The sequence below is a fragment of the Helianthus annuus genome, chromosome 12, assembly GCF_002127325.2.
Source record: "Helianthus annuus cultivar XRQ/B chromosome 12, HanXRQr2.0-SUNRISE, whole genome shotgun sequence".
Classification (NCBI taxonomy): Eukaryota; Viridiplantae; Streptophyta; class Magnoliopsida; order Asterales; family Asteraceae; genus Helianthus; species Helianthus annuus.
Genome location: NC_035444.2, coordinates 32527304 through 32548280, shown reverse-complemented (window position 1 = coordinate 32548280; position 20977 = coordinate 32527304). Strand labels below are relative to the sequence as shown.

General features: G+C 35.9%; 1 non-coding gene across 1 annotated transcript; it reads left to right on the top strand.

The window, feature by feature from the left end:
* The first annotated feature begins 1963 nt into the window (after window positions 1–1963).
* Window positions 1964–2069, top strand: LOC118485224. The gene has a single exon (XR_004875529.1). It is a non-coding gene; the product is annotated as a small nucleolar RNA R71 (small nucleolar RNA).
* The last annotated feature ends 18908 nt before the right edge of the window (window positions 2070–20977 follow it).

Below are 20977 nucleotides of genomic sequence, written 5' to 3'. Positions count from 1 at the left end.
TTTTTGAATTTCTCAAAAATTTCTCCCATCCCCACACTTGGGATACATTGTCCCAATGTATGGTTTTGAGGAAAAGATCGCTTTCAACAAGAACACCCACATTTGCTTTTTTTTTTTTTTTTTTTTAATTTCTAAAAACACTACCAACTTTCACAACCCAACAAACACATCAACATCAAAACACCACCCTACCTCCCAACCATAAACAAAAGCAAACAACTAACTACCAATATTTCCAAGCTAAAGAACACAACAAGACTAAGGAAAGAGTACATCGACCTGGTGAAGTTTGATACAACAAATGTTGTAGAAAACCTGACTTCCTCTCACTACCTTCACACCAATCTCCGCACATCTTCCCCACACTTGAGTGTTACCATGGCCCTGACACATAGAAAAATAAAAATAACAAGATCAATATAAAACCCCGGGTTGCCTCCCGAGCAGCGCTAAGTTTCGAGGTCTTCAGCCAGACCGTGCCACCCCTATTTATGGTGGCTCAAAGAACCGGTTCCTATCACTTCCATCACTTCCTTGTGCCACCGAGCAAAATGCATCCATCTTGTTTTGACTCAGTGGGTAATCAAATATGCTCTTGCTTGAACCCATATGCTTTTCTTCACGGTCCGGTGGGTGCTTTTTTCTCATTCTTTGAAACATGTTTTTCGTACAATCACTAGACTCACCACCCTTCCCCTCAATGGACTCATAACTGATCACTCTAGTTTGAACATCAAAAGACAACTTACGGTTCTTTTCGGTCATGGTAATAATCTCGTCTCTACAATTAATTTGAGCATTTGCCGTGTATAGAAACGGTCGACCTAAAATTACCCTTTGTTGTGATGCCATGTTGGTAGAAGCATAGTCCAAAACTAGGAAATCCACCGGGTATTCGAACTCTCCCAACTGAATCATAACATTCTTAATTATTCCTCGTGGACGCCTCCAACTCTCATCCGCCAAGCTTACCATGGTGTCTACATCTTCAAGCGGACCGAAATCATACATGTCATATAGATTGCTTGGTAGCACACTCATGCTTGCCCCGTAGTCCAACAATGCGTGAGGGATTTTTAATTTTCCCACACGGATAGGCACGATTGGCACTCCATATTCTTTGTCCATTTCAACTTCGGCATCCTTTTTCAAACCTGCATTCATTTGACACGAAGAAGTTAGCAATGTTTCATTAAATTTAGCATTTGGAACGGTGCTTACCACATTGATGTTAATGCTCTTTGTGTTCTTGGGATTTACCACCGTGTCACTTGGCAACTGGCCTTTTGCTTTCTTCAAAATCGCCACTTCACTCGCAAGTTGACCCATTTGAGTAGTCAAGGTTTGAATGGCTTTATCACGGGCCTCGTCTTTTTGCATCCGAACCTCATCGCGTTGATTCATTCGTTGCATTTCAACTTGCATCGCTTTCAACATCTCCATCACTTCGTTTCCACCCGAAGAGCTTTGACCCGTTTGATATTGCCTTTGAAATCCTTGGTTTCCTTGGAAATTCGGGTTAGCTTGATTTGACGGGTTCCCATACCGAAAGTTTGGGTGGTTTCTCAACCCGGGGTGGTAAGTGTTAGAATTCATATTATAGTTTCTACCACCCCCTCCTTGACCTTGCACGGCATGAACCTCTTCATATTGCCCATCACCTCCTTGGCAATTTTCAGCCGCATGACCTATTTCATTGCAAATAACACAAACATCATAAATTTGATTAGTAGTTTGAACATTACCATTGTCAACTGCATGAACTTGCGATCTCGTGACGGCCGGTCGTGCTCTCCTTGATGCTTGGGCTTTCCTCTTTGAGGTAATGGCCATTTGTTCCAAGAACTCCCAATCCTCATCTTCATAATTTGTGCCAAAAGTCCCATTTGTGATGGACATTAAATCACGTGCATCCTCGGCACACAACCCCTCGTGGAAGGCATTCATCAACTCCCAAAGTTCAATCCCATGATGAGGACAATTTTTGATCATCATATTAAAGCGCTCGAAGGCTTCATGGAACATTTCGCCTTGTTGTTGTTGGAAACTCCTCAACCCCTTCCTAGCATCATTGGTCTTTTGGGCGGTATAAAACTCGTCTAGGAAAATTTGTTGCATTTCCGCCCAAGTATAAATAGATGCCGAAGGCAAAGTGTAGAACCACTTCTTTGCCTTGTCCTCCAAAGAAAATTGAAATAATACCAACTTGATATCATCGGCCGAAAAACCTTGACTCCCAAGAGTATTGCAAATTGAGTCATATGCCTCCAAATGGAAATAAGGCTCCTCCGTTGCTAGCCCCTTGTATTTCGGCAAACTTTGTAAAGAATTGGTTCTTACTTCAAAAGTTCTCCCTTGGTTGTTATGAGGAATAACCACCGGTGAAGGATTGTGCGTTATCACCGGTCTAAAATGTGCTTCAATACCCCTCGCATTTTCCCTAAGATGCCTCCTTGGCACACCAAATCGACCTCGTGGACGAACTTGACCCATTGGTCTTTGCATGGGCCCTTGTGGTAACATTGGTTGTTGAATTGGCCTTTGAATTTGCGGTTGCACCTGTTGTGGTCGAACTTGTTGCAAAGGAACCGGACGTTGCAATTGCGGCCCTTGTGGCCTTGGCCTAATATGTTGAGGTATGAGTTGTTGTTGTTGAACCCCACCAACATTTGGAATCACTTGTACTTGGCCTTGCGTATAACCGTACTCCCCTTGCTCTCCATCACCCCCATAACCATATCCTTCTTCATCAAAACCTTCAAATTCCTCATAACCTTCATCATACCCATCTCCTTGAATTCCCGATGATTGCCCAAATGGAATAGTCGAATATTGGAAACCCGATTGATTTGGTGGTCGATACGGTGTAGCATGGACAATAGACGAAATTGGTGCCATAGTATGGCTCGAATATGATGGACCCGCACCCGGGAAAAAATGGGATAATGGTGGTATAGTAGTGGAAGGGTTAAATGTGACGGTTGGTTCTTCTTGGGTAGTAATGGGCTGTGTGGTGTTGGTTGGTGTAACCTTTTGAAGTATGGTGGGTTCGGTAGTATTTGGTGGAATAGTAGTATTAGGTGAGGGTTGAGTGGATGTTGGTATAAATGATGAGGTGGATTCACCCGTAGTGGGTGGTGGTGGTGGTGGATCCATGTATCGAAGTGGTGTAATTGGTGTAATTGGTGTTGTTGGTGAACTACTGATTATATTTTCTCTTAGCAAAATTCTGTTTGCTCGCAAAGTTCGCTCAATTTCCGGATCAAACGCCAATGGTGATAGCTTGTGAGAGCTCCTAGTACGCATGCACCTGTAAATACCTGCACACTAAACACACCTCGCGTAAACCAGAAAAATAACAAACTTAAAGCAAGAACAAAAATAACACACGTTGCGCACTACTCCCCGGCAACGGCGCCAAAATTTGACGTGGTGTCGTGGTCACGCAAATTTAATCCCAAAAACAACTATGTAAATAGTGGCAAGTGGGTATCGAACACAGGGAGTTTGTGGAATATGTGTTATTTGAAGCTTGTCTAATTACACTAAAATTAAACTAATTGCAAGAAAAAGTAAAATTCAAGAGTTGGTTTGATTTGATTGGTTTTAAAAACTAAGATTAATTAACTAATTTGCAAAATGAAAATTTGGATTGTAAACAGTTGAGAGACAAATGACTATCTTGCGTTTCCGGTTTGGTTCGACGTCTGTGTTAATATTTCACTAGAAAGAACTACATAGACATAGTTCATGTATAATCAATTGCAGTGATGAAAGGGGACTAAGTACTCAGATTCCGAGAACGTGAGGTTATCACCCGATGATCAATCAACCCTTACCCAAACCTAACTATACCCATGATATCCCGATTGCCAACGGCACCAAGAACGTATGGTTTCTAATTAGTTCAACATAAGAATCAACAAGTTACTAACAATCAATCATACACCATAACAATCAATTCAAATAAAAAGCAATTGCTATTCTAGAAATATGAAATGAAAACACATAGTCTTACTCAAACCTTCAACACAAGATAATCACCCAAATATCTAGCCACTCATGGCTTTGACTAACATAATGCAAGACATGGAAAATATTGTTCACCAACAAAAACTAGACAAGAATTTAGTGAAAAGATAGTTCCAAGATATGTTTCTTCACTCCCAAATGCTCCTCATATACCCTCCAACTCGTTCCCTCCAAGTAGTAACCGAAATTGCATGATTGGGCATCATAAATCTCCATAAAATGGCCAATAAATGCGGATGTTACAAGTTTGGATCAGTCGGAGCCGTAAGCTACGGCTCCAGCCGTAGCTTACGGCAGTCAGCAAGTCCCAAGCCTTCAGCATATTGCCGTAAGCTACGCCAGGTACCGTAGCTTACGGCAGTCAATGTTCTTTTACGGCACATGCTTCCTGTCTTACGGTGAACAATTTTGGCAAAGGTCAAGGTGCCGTAGCCTACGGCAGTGGCCGTAGGTTACGGTGCTGAGTGATCTTTTGCTCTTTTTTACTTCATTTCACTTGATTCCCTCTCATCTTGATTATGCCAACTTCTAATATCCATCCGTACCTCCTAACACCCGCATCTTGCACACTTTAACACCTGCATCATCAACATCTTGTGATTACCTAATTCAAGCAAATAACCGGATAAAATGTAGAATGTGCGTTATATTAAGCCTTTTAAGGGTTGTCCTACGGACCACCCGTCACAGTGTGTGTTTAATTGTAGTATTTCTGTGCTAATTCGACGTATACAGAAAGTTGGGACGTCGTTTCAACTTCTAAAAGCTACTGCCAATGTCTGCTATTTATAGTGAATTTTGGGACACTCTTACGGACCGTATGGCATTTCCCCTTACGGTACGTAAGGGGTGCAGTCCATTTATGTAGACTAGCTGGCTACGGGACTAGCTTGTATGACTCACTTTTAAATTCAGTTTCAATCTGTACAACGTGATTTTAAAGATAATTATCAATTAGGGTTTACCCCCCTGAGTTTTAGGGGCCCTGATCCTGATTCCGATTATTCTGAAATTTTTTAGGGTTAGTGCAGAATTACTTGGGTGTCTCAATTAGGGTTTCCTTATTGACTAATTATTATTCTAATTATAAATTTTAATGAGAGTTGTTACATCCTCCCCACCTTAAGAAAAATCTCGTCCTCGAGATTCATTGAAATAGATGAGGGTATTTCCGCTTCATTTCTGACTCCAGTTCCCAAGTATATTCTGGTCCTCTCTTTGAATTCCATTTGACTTTCACCAGTATATTCTGGTCAGCTTTTCATTTACCTCTATGTCTTGAAGAGGTACTACCAGGGATTCGTCTGATAGACATTTCTTAAGATTGGATACATGAAATACATCATGTACTCCAGCTAGTTCTTCTGGTAGTTGTAAGCGATAAGCAACTGGTCCGATTCGTTGAATCACTGGGAATGGTCCAACATATCTTGGACTCAGTTTTCCTTTCTTACCGAATCGTACTACTCTTTTCCAAGGAGAAACTTTTAAAAGTACTTTATCTCCTATCTGGAATTCTAGTGGCTTGCGGCGATTGTCTGCATAGCTTTTCTGGCGATCTCTGGCTGTTTTCAATCTTTCCTTGATTTGAGTTATCTTGTCAGTGGTTTCTTGTACGATTTCTGGACCTGATAATTGACTTTCTCCTATTTCTGCCCAACATACGGGAGTTCTGCACTTGCGTCCATACAGTGCTTCGAATGGAGCGGCTTCGATGCTTGAATGATAACTATTATTATAGGAGAATTCGATTAATGGTAAATGGTTATCCCAATTACCACCAATGTCAATTACACATGCGCGGAGCATGTCTTCTAGAGTTTGGATCGTCCTTTCACTTTGTCCGTCTGTTTGTGGATGATATGCAGTACTTAGATTGAGTCGGGTTCCCATTGCTTCTTGGAAACTTGTCCAGAAACGGGAAGTGAAACGACTATCTCTATCCGATACAATGGAGAGTGGAACTCCATGTAAAGATACTATTTCATCTACGTACAATTTGGCTAACCTTTCCATGCTAAAGGTTTCCTTTTTTGATAGAAAATGAGCTGATTTGGTTAATCGATCCACAATTACCCAAATAGCATCATTGCCTTTTCTGGTTTTGGGTAACTTAGTAACAAAATCCATTGTTATGAGTTCCCATTTCCATACAGGCATTTCTAACTGTTGTAGTAGACCTGAAGGTTTCTGATGTTCGGCTTTAACTTGTGAACAGGTTAAACACTTAGATACGTATTCGGCTATATCCTTCTTCATTCCTATCCACCAGAAATTCTTTCTTAAATCTTGGTACATCTTATTGTTTCCTGGGTGTATAGTATACCTAGATTTATGAGCTTCCTCTAAAATCTTTGATCTTAAATTTCCCTGCTTAGGTACCCAAATTCTGCTTTTGTGGAATTTCCAAATTCTATCATTTCCTTGTTCCAATTCTTTTAAGTAACCTTTCATTCCTTCGGCATTGTCCTTGATTGCCGTTTCCTGAATTTCTTTCAATTGTTCCATTAAATCTACTTGTAGATTTATTCTAAGAGCACGGACTCGCCTTTGCTTCTCATGATACTTACTACTTAAGGCGTCTGGAACTACGTTTGCCTTTCCTTCGTGATATTGAATATCACAGTCGTAATCACTCAGGATTTCCATCCATCTTCTTTGCCTCATGTTTAACTCTTTTTTGCCCAAATATATACCTTAAACTCTTATGATCTGTATAAATAGTAAACTTACTTCCATACAGATAATGTCTCCATATCTTAAGGGCAAAAACTATAGCTCCTAATTCTAAATCATGAGTCGTATAGTTTTCTTCGTGCTTTTTCAATTGTCTGGAAGCATACGCAATTACCTTCTTGCGTTGCATCAACACACATCCATATCCAAATTTTGAAGCATCACAATATACTTCAAAATCTTCTGTTCCTTCTGGTAAGGCTAAAATTGGAGCATTGGTTAATTTCTGTTTTAAAATTCTGAAGGCCTTTTCTTGTTTAGGTCCCCACTCAAACTTAGTGGCTTTACAGGTTAGCTTAGTTAATGGTACAGCTATCTTGGAAAAATCCTTAATAAACCGTCTATAATACCCGGCTAAACCTATAAAACTTCTAATTTCCATTGCAGTTTGCGGAACCTTCCAATTGGTAATTGCTTCTATTTTAGCAGGATCTACGTGAATACCTTCGTGATTCACCATGTGTCCTAAAAATTGCACTTCTTGTAGCCAAAATTCACACTTCGAGAATTTGGCGTATAACTTTTCTTTTCTTAACAAAGTTAAGAGTGCATGCAAGTGTTGACAATGTTCAACCTGACATTTTGAATAAATAAGTATATCGTCTATGAAAACAATTACAAATTTATCCAGATATGGTTTACAGATTCTGTTCATCATGTCCATAAATGCTGCAGGTGCATTAGTTAATCCAAAGGGCATGACTGTAAACTCATAATGTCCATACCTAGTTCTAAAAGCAGTTTTAGGTATGTCTTCCTCTTGAACCTTTAATTGATGATATCCAGAGCGCAAATCTATCTTAGAAAAATATTTAGCGCCTTGTAATTGATCGAAAAGATCATCAATCCTAGGTAATGGGTATCGATTCTTAATTATAACCTTATTTAACTCTCTATAATCGATACACATTCTCATTGATCCATCTTTCTTTTTCACAAACAACACTGGTGCACCCCAAGGGGATGAACTAGGTTGTATAAATCCTTTGCTTAGTAATTCATCTAATTGCTTCTTTAATTCTAGCATTTCGGTAGGAGCTAATCGATAGGGTGCCTTGGCTATCGGTGTAGTTCCTGGAATTAGATGAATCCTAAATTCTACCTCCCTATCTGGTGGTAACCCAGGTAAATCTTCCGGAAATACATCTGGGTATTATGAGATTACAGGAATTTCCTTAAGTTCTTTTCCTTTAGTACAAATGATTACTGAAATCATATATACTATTCCTTGTTTCCGTTCATAATTAGCAACTTTCATTACTGATATGAACTTTAGCGGCTTTCGAGGTTTATCTACTGTAATCATGATTACTTTCCCAGTAGGTGATTGAATTTCTATAGAGTTTCTATCACAAATGATTTGAGCATGGTTGGCTATTAACCAATCCATTCCTAACACAATATCAAATTCAGCTAATTTCATAGGCAATAGGTTTGCAGCAAATTTATGACCTGAGAGTTCTATTTCTACTTTTTGCAAAACCTGATTGATTTTTACTGAATTCCCGTCTGCGGTTTCGACTGTAAAAATCTGCCTAACGGTAGTTAAGGGTAACTTAAGAGCTTGACAGAATGAAGTATTTATAAAACTTTGGTTTGCACCAGAGTCAAATAATACTTTTGCATAAACGTTGTGAACTAAAAACGTACCGGCTATCACATCCGGAATGAGCTCTGCTTCTTGCGTAGTTAGCTGGAATGCTCTGGCATTCTTCTTAGTAGCTCCTTCGGCTGCCTTGGGTTTATTGTCTACTGGGTTGGCTAACTTAGGACATTCTGTTTTGAAATGTCCGGCTTCTCCACAATTGTAACAAATTATGGATTTCTTCCTGCAGTTTTCTTCACGATGTCCTATCGTTTTGCAAAAATTGCAAAGTTTGTTACATTTTCCAAAATGTTTCTTTTTGCAAATTTTGCAGAATGGTTGTGCTGAAGATTGCCCTGCTCCTCTTTTCTTGAAATTACTACTATTACCCACCCTAAATCCTTGGGTAATTTTCTGGGCTAATTCCTTTTTCCTGTCTTCATCTCTTGTGCGTATCAGTTCATCGGTTAGGGTGTTAGCTAATTCTACTGCATCGTCAATAGTGCGAGGTCTCGCAGCCTTAACGATATTGCGAATTTCGCTAATTAATCCCCAAATATAGCGAGAAATGAGTACCGGTTCTGGCGAAGCCAGGTTAGGTACCACTCTAGCATATTCGAAGAATGTCGAAGTATAACCACGACAATCCACACCTAACATCCGATGAGTTAGGAACTTATTTGCCATTTGTTCCTTTTCGTATTCGGGACAAAATTTTCTTTCGACAAGACTCTTAAATTCTTCCCAATTCATCGCATAAGCCCTATTTCTTCCTTTAGCTTGTAACACAGTGTTCCACCATTCGAGTGCTCCTTCTTTAAACAGATTTGATGCGTGCATGACTTGATCATCTTTGGCACACTTACTTATTGCAATTACTGCTTCGGTTTTTTCTAACCAAAGCAGTGATGCAGTTGCCCCTTCATTGCCTGCAAATTCAGTGGGTTTACAAGTAAGGAATTCTTTGAAAGTGCAACCAGGTGTTGCAGCTTTCTGTTTCTTAGGGAGCGGCGTGTTCTGGGATTCATTATCATGATTAACATGATTATTGCCACCGTTTATACTATTACTGAAGTTATCTTCAGTAGTACGTTTACTAGGAATGATATGTTGCGGTTCGATTGGATTTTTTACAGCAGCAACAAATGCTGGAATAGCATTGGCTATCCCTTGAGCAACAATATTTTCAATATCTTGTCTAGTCATATATTGATCCCCTGGATGTTGCTCCGACTGATTAACCTCATTTACTGGTTCATTACCACTATTTGCCATCTGATAATATATAATAATTTTTATTAGTATTTGATAAATAGTAATCATACATAAACAATCAGACAATTTACAATACACGTATAGTCAAAACTATCGATTTCTCGATTCCATTTCATATCCGTTATAGTATGCATCACTACACACAGATATTTTACAAAGTTTTATTCGGAGTTATGTTACAGACTGATTTCACTATTTACTATACTATTACACAACTATAGTTTTACCACCTTCCTATCCCTCACCATTTGTTGTTCTAAAAACGCATTTCCCTTTCATCATATTTCCAGGCAATCTGTCCCCCTATCTCCCTGATTCTATTCCCTGCATCCATCAACTCTTCACCGAAATGGCGAAGTTCAGCCATATTCTCAGTGCTCATTGGTGGATTAGGTAGGGGTTCTGGATCGAATTGCGGAAGGAAGGAATAAGGGTCGTTGACAATATTTTGAAATTGCCAATCATTCGTCCACCATTCTTTTATTTCTACAGGTTGGGAGTGTACTATTGGTTCTGGGATTGCTGGTGCAAAATTCATAGGGATTGGATTTTCGATAGGATAGGTAAAAATATTCGTATTGACAGGCTGAATAGTCTCACAGTTTGCCAATAGGATATCTATCTCTTCCTGAAAAGTTATTCTTTGGCTTTGGTTGGAGCTCTCTCCGATTTCTACCTGAGTTGGTCTAGAACCTTGCCCTACTTCCATTTCTATTTCTTGAGAATATTCCTCAAACTGTATCTCCATTTGCCTAGAATCTTTCTTAACTTCAATTTCCATCTCCGGCTGTTTACCAGTTTCTTTTGCTATTTCTAAAGGATTGTTTATTTTAGGAAGTTTTGGAGCTGGCTTTTTCCTACGTATACGATGTCCCCACACGTAATTCTTCTTTTTCTTTCGTTTTGGCTTTGTCAAAGGTGGAGCATGGAATTCTACAGGTTGGTCCACATCAGAAAAGTATCCAGTAAACTCTTGGGAAACTTCTATATTCACAGGGTAAAGATTGAGGTTCTGAAAAGCTTCAGATATCTCGCTCATGCTGTGTAGCATATATGCAAAAATGCACAAAATGCTAAGTTAAAACTTTGGAACAAAGTTTAACAAATAAACATCGAAGTTTTATTGCACACTTATTTGTACAAAATAACAGGAAAGAACACACTCAGATTTATTTATTTATTTACTGGGAAATGCTATTACTAGATTTAGGGTATTTAAAGATTTGCATGTTCTGCTACAGTGGCTAGCATATACAAATTTGCCCATTTCTCATCTAGCTTGTCTTCCCAAGATGATTTATTGATTAACTCCTGGGTTTCCTTTTTAATTCTCTTTTCCCGGATTTGCTCTTTACTTTTCTTAATAATCATACTCCTTTTTCTAGGAGAAAGCGGTTTCTCATATTGTGCTTTTCGCACAAATATTCCTTCTTCAGGGATTGTAGGGAGTTTTGAAAATTTAGTTTTGGATGAACTTCCCTCTTCGTAGACTGACCTATCTAATTTAAGATAGATATCTTGCAGCTTTTGCTTACCCATACTGTAACTAACAAATAGTCAATTTAATAAAACACATAATCACATAATAGTAATCAGGAAAAATTAAGTATCTTTTAAATACTTAATTAGCTTAACTCAGTGGCTCTGATACCACCTTATTTCTGTCACGGCCCCCGACCCGGTTTGACCCGTTTCAGGAGCCGCGGAACAGAAATCCCGTGATATTTATTTATGTGATTTTAGCAGCGGAATTTTAACATCAGGATCGTTATAAAGCTAAAAACTTTTCCCGATTATTTTATTTCACAACTCGGGATAAAACCCCGATAATTTACAATAATAAGATTTTTCTGATAAATCTTTATTTCAAAACATATTTCTTTATTTTATACTGAGCCACTATCTTAAGCTTGAAATGCTCCCCGACACTTTTCCTGAATTACAGTAGATCACCTGAAACATGTTTGAAAAAGGTTTTGTCAGCGGGGAAATACTGAGTGAATCATTTAGTTTACTGAAAACGACACATTTGTTATAATTCACAGTATTAAGAGTTTTTACATATGTTTATTATCTACCAACTACCCACAGTATTTGTCACTCGACCGGATCTGTGACTGTGGTCATATCACCATTGGCTGCCCCAATGAATGACGTATATCACTTAATTTTAGGTTCGCCCACCTAATGTGATTAAAACTGTAGTAATGTGCACAATACCCCACATACTGGCTGTAATTTGGTGATTACATAAACTTAATCACTGTAATTATAATTCTGAAAAATAATTTTGAGTATTGTAAAACAGTTGATAAAAAGAGAATGACTCACATTGCAGATTTAACACGGACAGAATATGATTTAGTCTTGTTAACCTAATTCCAATAATAATGCACACAAAACTGGGTTAGTGATCAATACAGCAGTCACGATAACTCACGAAATCAAATTCTCACAACGAACGACAAAGTGCAATACTTAAACATTCACTGATTTAACGACGAACGACAAAGTATAACCCAATGTGGGCGGCACTTAAACATCCATTGGATATATTGATCTCGGAAAATGAATCGTAATAGCGATCGAGTAATTACCCTGTTTTGCGGCAGCGATTCGAGTGCAGTGTGTGTTTAATTGTAGTATTTCTGTGCTAATTCGACGTATACAGAAAGTTGGGACGTCGTTTCAACTTCTAAAAGCTACTGCCAATGTCTGCTATTTATAGTGAATTTTGGGACACTCTTACGGACCGTATGGTATTTCCCCTTACGGTCCGTAAGGGGTGCAGTCTATTTATGTAGACTAGCTGGCTACGGGACTAGCTTGTATGACTCACTTTTAAATTCAGTTTCAATCTGTACAACATGATTTTAAAGATAATTATCAATTAGCGTTTACCTCCCCTGAGTTTTAGGGGCCCTGATCCTGATTCTGATTATTCTGAAATTTTTTAGGGTTAGTGCAGAATTACTTGGGTGTCTCAATTAGGGTTTCCTTATTGACTAATTATTATTCTAATTATAAATTTTAATGAGAGTTGTTACAGTTATAGCGGGTCGGTTGTGGGTGGTTATACCGTGTATTTATCCGAGCCAAAAATAGCTTAATTTTTTTTTAACATGGAATAAATTGTTATTGCATATTTGTATATATTAGTATAAGACATAGTATTAAAAAATACATATAATCTAAAATATAACTACCAGTTATTACCGAATATTCAAATAAAGCAACGTAATATATTACATAAATTCAAATGAACATTCAATGAAAACAACATAATGATTTGAAATAACCTGTAAATACTAAAAATCTTTAATAAAAAACATCAAATATTAAAAAAATGTGAAAATTACAAATTTTTATTACATGTCGGTTCGGTTATGGTGGGTATGGAAACATTGATAACCATAACCGACCCACTACTTTCAGTTTTCAAAAAAATATTAACCGACCCACCGGTTTTTTAGGTTTGGTTTTTTCGGTTCAAACCATAACCGACCTGCTACTTTGGGTTTTCAAAAAAACATTAACCGAGGTTATACTTTTTTTAGAATCATATATTTCCTATACCATTTTTTAATAATTCTTTTTTCTTTTTTAGAACATATATAAATTTGTGGATTAATTTGATACTTCTTTAATAATTTACATTTAAAACTTTATTCTAAAAATTAAGTACATAGTTGTGCTTCATTTTCCCGCCGACATTTTGTTATAAGTGTTGTTAAAAACGAGGTTATGCTGTAAATAAAGTATTTATTTGGTATCTGTTGACGAAGTACGATAAATAGTAACTTTTTTATATTATCATTTGTTCGGTTTTGCTGCAACACGCGATTTAAAAAAAAAAACTAGTTAAATATTAAATTTGAATTAATAAAATATATAAAAATGATAATCATCCAACCGTAAAAAACTAACTTTCAACTAACAATATTGTTGTCGAAGACTCATTTTCAACATTGCGAAATGACTTTTATGTCCCCACTCATTGGATGCAATTTCTTATTTCCCATTTGCCTACGCCATTTTTATTGTTTTGTTTGTCCTAATAGAAAATGGTTTTGTGACTTGTTTTGCAGGTCAACTTTGTTCATGTTCGTCCCCCTTTGGGTTAATAGCAGGAGGCTTAAATTTTCTAATGGAGAGTTAAGAGTCAATTTCTACTTGCGTTATATCGGATGGATATATGCAATGAAAGATTTGAACTAGACCTTGTGTGAGGTTCTTGGTTCGATTCCCGAGCTCCCGGGTTTTCGTCCCACCGTGTGTTACGCCAAAGAGTTTTACTCTTGTGGTGACACAATGATTGTCAAGTGGCAGCCGGTGGTATGGTTTCCTGGAGAAACGCCCAGAAAAGCTTAACTTTGAAGCCAGCATTGGCCTGGTTAAGAAAACATAGTCTGACCAGAGTGGGGCAATATGGGGCTCTCCAATTTGAAGAGTGTGGTAACCTTATTATACACGGAGTTTATTGTTTCAGAAAAAAAAAACAAACTTGGTTCATGTTCATATGGACAGTGGTGGATCTATGAATGTTTCTCACCATTTTTTTCAAATTCATACAAGGTTTCCACTAATTTTTCTATTTTTTCCGAACCTAGAGAGTTCCTGGGAACCCCCAAAAACCCTTGGATCCGCCCTTGCATCTGGAGTTCGGTTTATGAGTCTAATAATATCAAATTAGAAAACTAAGATTTGGTTCAAACTAAAATAGATTCACTTCATTGTTTTTACATAAAAAATATATATATTTTTCTATACTAATAAACAAAAATCTTTTTTGACACGTGTCACTTCCTCATGCTTTCTCACCTTATTTTTCTATTTATCTATGTTAAATAACAATAATAATTTTAAACTAAAAATTAGATAAGAATAAATATTTGTTTTTCTATAAATAATTTTAAACAAAAATTAATAACAATATTAATAATATTAGTTTGATATAACAATAATAATAATCTAATATATCATTATTAATAATATTATTATTAAATTAACGCAAATACTAACGCGAACAAACTTATTTGAATTCGTTTCGAATTCAGTTCTATTCAAACATAGCTAACTTAGAAAAAAATATACAAAAAATCAAAGTTATAAGTGTATTATAATGCCACCTGACATTATTTGGAATCCTTTATTAGAATTAGATTAGATTGCATTATTGTTTTTTCTTTCACTAGAATTAAATAATTCTAGGTCCAGGGCATATGCTTTTATCAAACTATAAGTGTTTTTAGATCCATCACTATAATGGTTTGGACTCACCGTTATAGTCGCACAATTCTTTCAAATGTCAAATTTAGACAAATTAGTTTCACCTTTGTAATGTTAGACGTGGTGTTATAATTGGTTTACACCCATCATTCATCGCACATTGCATCAACATTTAGAAAGAACATCATTTTTTAAAATACAACAATTATATACTCCATTCAAAGAGAATTTATTTCTTACGGTATAATTCATAAGAAAATGATGAAATACATAAAAATGTGGGGATCGATCTCCACCTTTTTGTACCATAAACTCTCTTGAATACAAAATTGAGACGAGTGTTTTATCTATCAAAATAAACAAACAAGCATGAAGGTCCTTAAAGCTAACTAAAATAATTGTATCTATTAATTTGAATGCATCATGAAAATATTATTCAACCCATGTAATACATCTGTTTTTAAGCTAATAGTACATATAAAAAAACAAAGTAAAATGTTATAATAAGTAAATAGTACATCAAAGTTCTTTTTTGAAAGATAAATCATGACGATTGTATGTATTAATATATGACATTATATTTTGTTCAATACGTTCAATACATGGGTTTTTTTTAAAGGTAGATCGTTTTTATTATTTATTATATAAATTCACATTTATACAACCCGTGTAATACACGAGGTTTTAACCTACTGTATATGTATATAAAACAAGCTTAATCGTAAAATCACACCTGATAAGCAGTTATAGACTTTTAATATTTTATGATGCTACTCGTGCTTGATGTTGAGCTCTCTTTGATGGCTTCCTTGCTTCCTACTATTTTCTTAAATGAGTTCTTTTAAACCCAATGATAACAAATAGGCTTTTTTTTTAGCTTTAACTTGGTTTATAAGTTGCTCACTATATGATAACAAATAGTTTTTTTAGCTTTAACTTGGTTTATAAGTTGGTCACTATATTTTTTAAAAGGCAGGTTAGTTAAGATAACGATTCTAAATTGAAAAAAAGTGGATATTGCTATATGAGAGTGATTTCAGTTATCTAAATTTTAATTTATTTTTTCTTTGTATTTTTTTTTTATTTTCATTTAACACATAATTTAGTTTTCTTTAATAATATGTACTATCTTTTTTTTTTCTTTAAAAAAATAATGCATTGTTTTGCTTTGCTTTGCTTTGTTTTTGTTTACATTTCAATATAAATTTTATTAAAAACGGAGTTGAATCCAAAATAAAGTATTGTTTGATCCAATAATATTAAAAATATATTATTTTGACTACACCTCGATTTTCAATAGAATTTATATTGAAACATAGATAAGAAACAAAACCAAACTTGGTATTCATTATTCACATTGTTTTTAAATATCAGATATTACATATAATACATAGTATGCAAATGTGGAATTTCTTACTAAATGATCAAAATATAGTTTCTTAGCAACAATCCTATATGCAATTGAACCGAAAACCAATTAAGCAAAGGGAAGTGTTGTGTCATGTGTGTCCATGTGAATGTATAATGGAAGAAAGTGAGAGAGGGACATGAAATGATGATGATTATGAATGTAACGAACAGGATAATCCATTAGATCTTTTTTCTTGGCTGATGGGGAAAGTAATGGGGCAGTGCTTGACCAAGCCAAAACACACACATTTTGAGTGGGGGTGGGGGTAGGGGTGGGGTGGAGGGAACACCTTTGGTACCCATTTGAAGGTATTGGGTTACATGACAAAACCAAAGGTTGATACATATGTCCCCACATAAACAAAAGCAATTTCAAATTGGTCCCCATGCAATCTTATGCGTATTTCATCAATATAAACATGTATATTATTCATAGATGGGCCAAACCAAACACACAATTTCTTGATGCATTGTATAGATTCACTTCACTATCTATTTCATACCTATAAGTCTAAGTCTATGGTGTTTTTTTATAGCTAGGGAAAACGACCCAAAAGTTCAACTAAACCGGCTACATAATCTTTGCTATAAAACATCTAAGATATTTGTTTGACTATGTTTATCACGTTGAGACTCGTTTTCCATGTGGTATGTCATCACATGATATTATGATCGTATTTAAATTTGGAACATATATATACTAATGGTTTTGATGGGCTTAAAAATTAAAAAAAAAAGTGTTTCTGACAAGTCCATGCCTGACACCATTACCAGTGGGACGACCCCCCCCCCCCCACCCACCACGTGCAGGTAAATGCCCCTTTTACGCCCCAAAACGGGACTGGCTAGGTAGGGGCGTCAAACTACTACAATTAGTCTTACTGTAAAGGTGATAGATAAGGCGATAACCACCATTCTTTCTCTGTTAGGCTGGATGGTGTGGAGTGGACCTCATTTTTCAGACCCACAGCCAATACGAGCATCCTATTTGGCAGGGTTGCAACTCCACATCCCCATAAATGCTTATATGATTCTCATGGGTCTCTCCTAAAATTATATACACATACATATACATATAAGTGTGCTAGAGTGGTGCCTGCGCGATACGACGGGTAACACACACACCGGTAATCATGTAAAATGTTAATTAAAAAAAAAACTATAACAATATCATACTCAAATTAAAGATAATAAAAGACTTATTTTTTTTGCCATAATGTTTTTAAGATATAATAACTTACGAAAAAGTCATGGACGTTTAAAAATCGTAAGGAAGTTGTTTTAAAAGTTAACTATATATTTTAAACTATTGTACCATATGTTTGAAAGTAGTAACTACTTAAAGTCTTAAAACTATATAAAATTACCCTTTTATCATCCCATACATATTATAATATAATCCACATATCCATTATAATATAGTATAAATATATAGCAGGGGTTGGCCCAAATCGGTATCGATGTCTAATGACCTCAAACGTTTTTTTTTTTAATTTATAATGTCGAAAGTCAAATGACATAAGATATTTGGTTTCATCGGCAATCGTAGCCTCTCCAATGAAAAAACTCGAGTTGGAATCCAATAATTTTTATTTTCTTTTGTATCTTTTAAGACCAAACATTAAGGACAATAATAACATTAGGCTTCACGTTTGGGACATGTTTCGACTTTCGAACAAGGAACCTCTAAGACTAAAGGGAGTGGGGCATCCTTTTGAGAGGGCGTCTTGCGACACGTGGCGCCACGTCAGATTAGAGGATTTTGAGCAAAAAGGGGGAGTGGGGCAACTTTGCTGGATAGGGCGTCTTGCGACACGTGGCACCCATTTAAAAATATAAAGTGTTATATATGTAGGTGATTTGGTTAAAAAAAAAAAAACAATAATTGGTCAAAGTAGGAGGAATTCTTGATTTGTGTGAGGAGTTGGCGACGAGAAGATGACGCCCAAAGGGGGGACGCCCCATGGGACGCCGATGGGGGGTGGTGTGCGAGGCGGCTTGGGGCGGCTTGGGTAGGGGAGACGTCCCACTCCCTTTAGTCTAAGGGTGAAGGGGGTGCTCACCTAATAGGTGAGTCCCCTCTCTTACGCCAAACCAATCCCCGTGTGCCACGTCAACTCCCCTCTTAAACTCCCCTAACACCCCAATTTGATGGCGCCACTCCCCTCTTAGGTGAATTGGTTTTTTTTTTTTTTAAAAAAAAAAAAAAATCATTGATTGGATGGCAGCTTCCTCTCTCCTCTCTCTCTCCTCTCTCTCTCCTCCCCCTCTCTTCGGTGAACCCCCACCCATTTCACTCCTCTCACCCACTCACCTAAGGGATGGCGGCGGTGTTCCCTTTAGGTGAATGGGGTCACCGATTGAATTCCCCGCTTACACCCCGTATACCCTAATGTCTAATATAGAGGTGTGGAACAGTGAACTAGACTTGCAGCTAGTTATGATAAATTAGTAGTCAATAATTAGGTAAACGTGTACGAATAACGTTTTCACAGACAAAATTTTACAGTTGGCTTTATTTAAAAAAAGAAATTTCTGTTCAAATTGAAATCACCTTTAAAAAACCACATGAACCCTATTAAACTGAAAACCATGTATTTCAACTCAGAAACCAAAGAAAAAAACATAACAATTAGGAATGGCTGGAGATGGATTATGGTAATCTCAAACCCATACTCAATCATAAAACGATATCTCATACTTGACTCAATACTTCATTTAGTATTGAGTATACCCGTTAGATTTTTAAAAACAAAAAAAAAATCTTAACATTCTATTTTTCTATAATTGTTGATTAATCATGTTGTATGCATCCTAACCTCGATAAACTAATAACAAATTTCATAAACATAAACATAATGTTCATTTTCACATGATATTTAGATTAATGGATTAGAGTAGATATATAAGAAATAAATAATAAAAAGACAATAATTTTGTGTATATTGAGTAAACAAGCATATCACTTAACCCAGACCCATCGCATACTCGTTAATATATATATATAAGGCTAATTATAATGAGAAAACCCACTCCAGTTGACTAAACTCTGAAAACCCATTAGATGGACACCAGTGTGCCACGTCTCAAGTATTGAAAAGGGTGTTGAGGGCATATATGTAATTTCACTGGCTGACATACTTTTTGTTAGGAGAGAAGTGTGAAGTGTATTAGACAAGACATGGCAGACATCACTTTCAATTCACTTTCTCTCTCTTATTTTTGCGTTTGGAACCATTGGCTTACTGCAAAAGTCTCTTTTGCATCTATCCATATCCATTTAATGCATTTTGTCCTTATTTCTTTAAACATATGATCCAAGCTTTTATTTGAATATATTTCTTCTTCAATACACCATTCTTTCTTTCTCTATTAACCAGATCTCTCTTCTTCAACACACCTTCCACATTTTTTTTGGAAAACAATTTCTGCAGCAAAGAATCAGAGTTGAAGATCCAGATCCACAATGTCTTTCTGTCTCTCTCTCTCTCTCTCTCTCTCTCTCTCTCTCTTCACAAGATCCAGATTCAGCAGCTTGAAGAAAATCGCACATGAATATGAATATGAAGATGATGATGATGATGAATAAGATACGAAGATGACGATGAATCAGATATGAATCTTGTTACTTTTTTTAAATTCTCTTTATGTTTTTTTTTATCTAAAATTACACATTTTTTTGTAAGTGTTTTTAGTTGAATCAGGCATTTAAGGTATGAAATGTGTAAAAATGTGTTATTTATGACCTTTCCCTCTCTCTCTCTCTCTCTCTCTCTCTCTTTATATCTTTATCTTCTAATTCATGTGTTGAATCTGAGATTTATGTAGACTTTTGATGTGTTGAATCTGAGAATTTTATATGTTATGGATTTTTTGGTTTTGTTTTTACCATGTTACATTTTATTTTTGCCTCAGATTTTTGTACATTTTTGCTGTATCCGTGTTACATTTTTTTTTTCACTGAGATTTTTGTACATTTTTGCTCTATGTGTGTTTGATCATGTGCTTTTGTTGATGGTTGCTTGAATATCTTTTTTTTTTCATGACAACGTTGTATATTAATTAAGAAAATTAGTATATAGAAAAATAATTCACCCAAAGCAAAGGCATCATTGTAAGTGAGAGATTCCAACGTTTCTTTTTAAATACCAATAACATACTTATCCCATGCTCCATTAAAACAAGCTTATCTTATCCAAAACAACATGTATTGCAATTTCATACATCTATTTATACGTATGTATTTTGTATTTTGGCACATGTACGACAATAGTGTTGTGTGTTCTTTTTATTATGTGTTTTTTAGGCTAGCCATACTATGTTTTAATTATTTTGTTCTCTATGTTTAAGTGTTTTTTTATATTAAGTTAATATATCTAGCCATATCTACTAATCTTTTTTGCACAGTTTTTTTTGTTGAACATATAACATGCAACTTTTTTATTCTCTTAAAAATATGTAACATATAATAAACAACTATTTCATTTCATTCTAAAAAATGTGTAACATATAACATGCAACTCTTTTATTCTCTTAAAAATATGTAACATATAACATGCAACTATTTCATTCTAAAAATGTGTAACATATAACATGCATTAAATGGTAAAAAACAAGCATTTTTTCTTGTATACTGGGTGTTTACATTTTGTGAAATTATACAGAAAATGTAACGTTATTTTTTGTACTTTTTTTTGTAAAATGTTACAT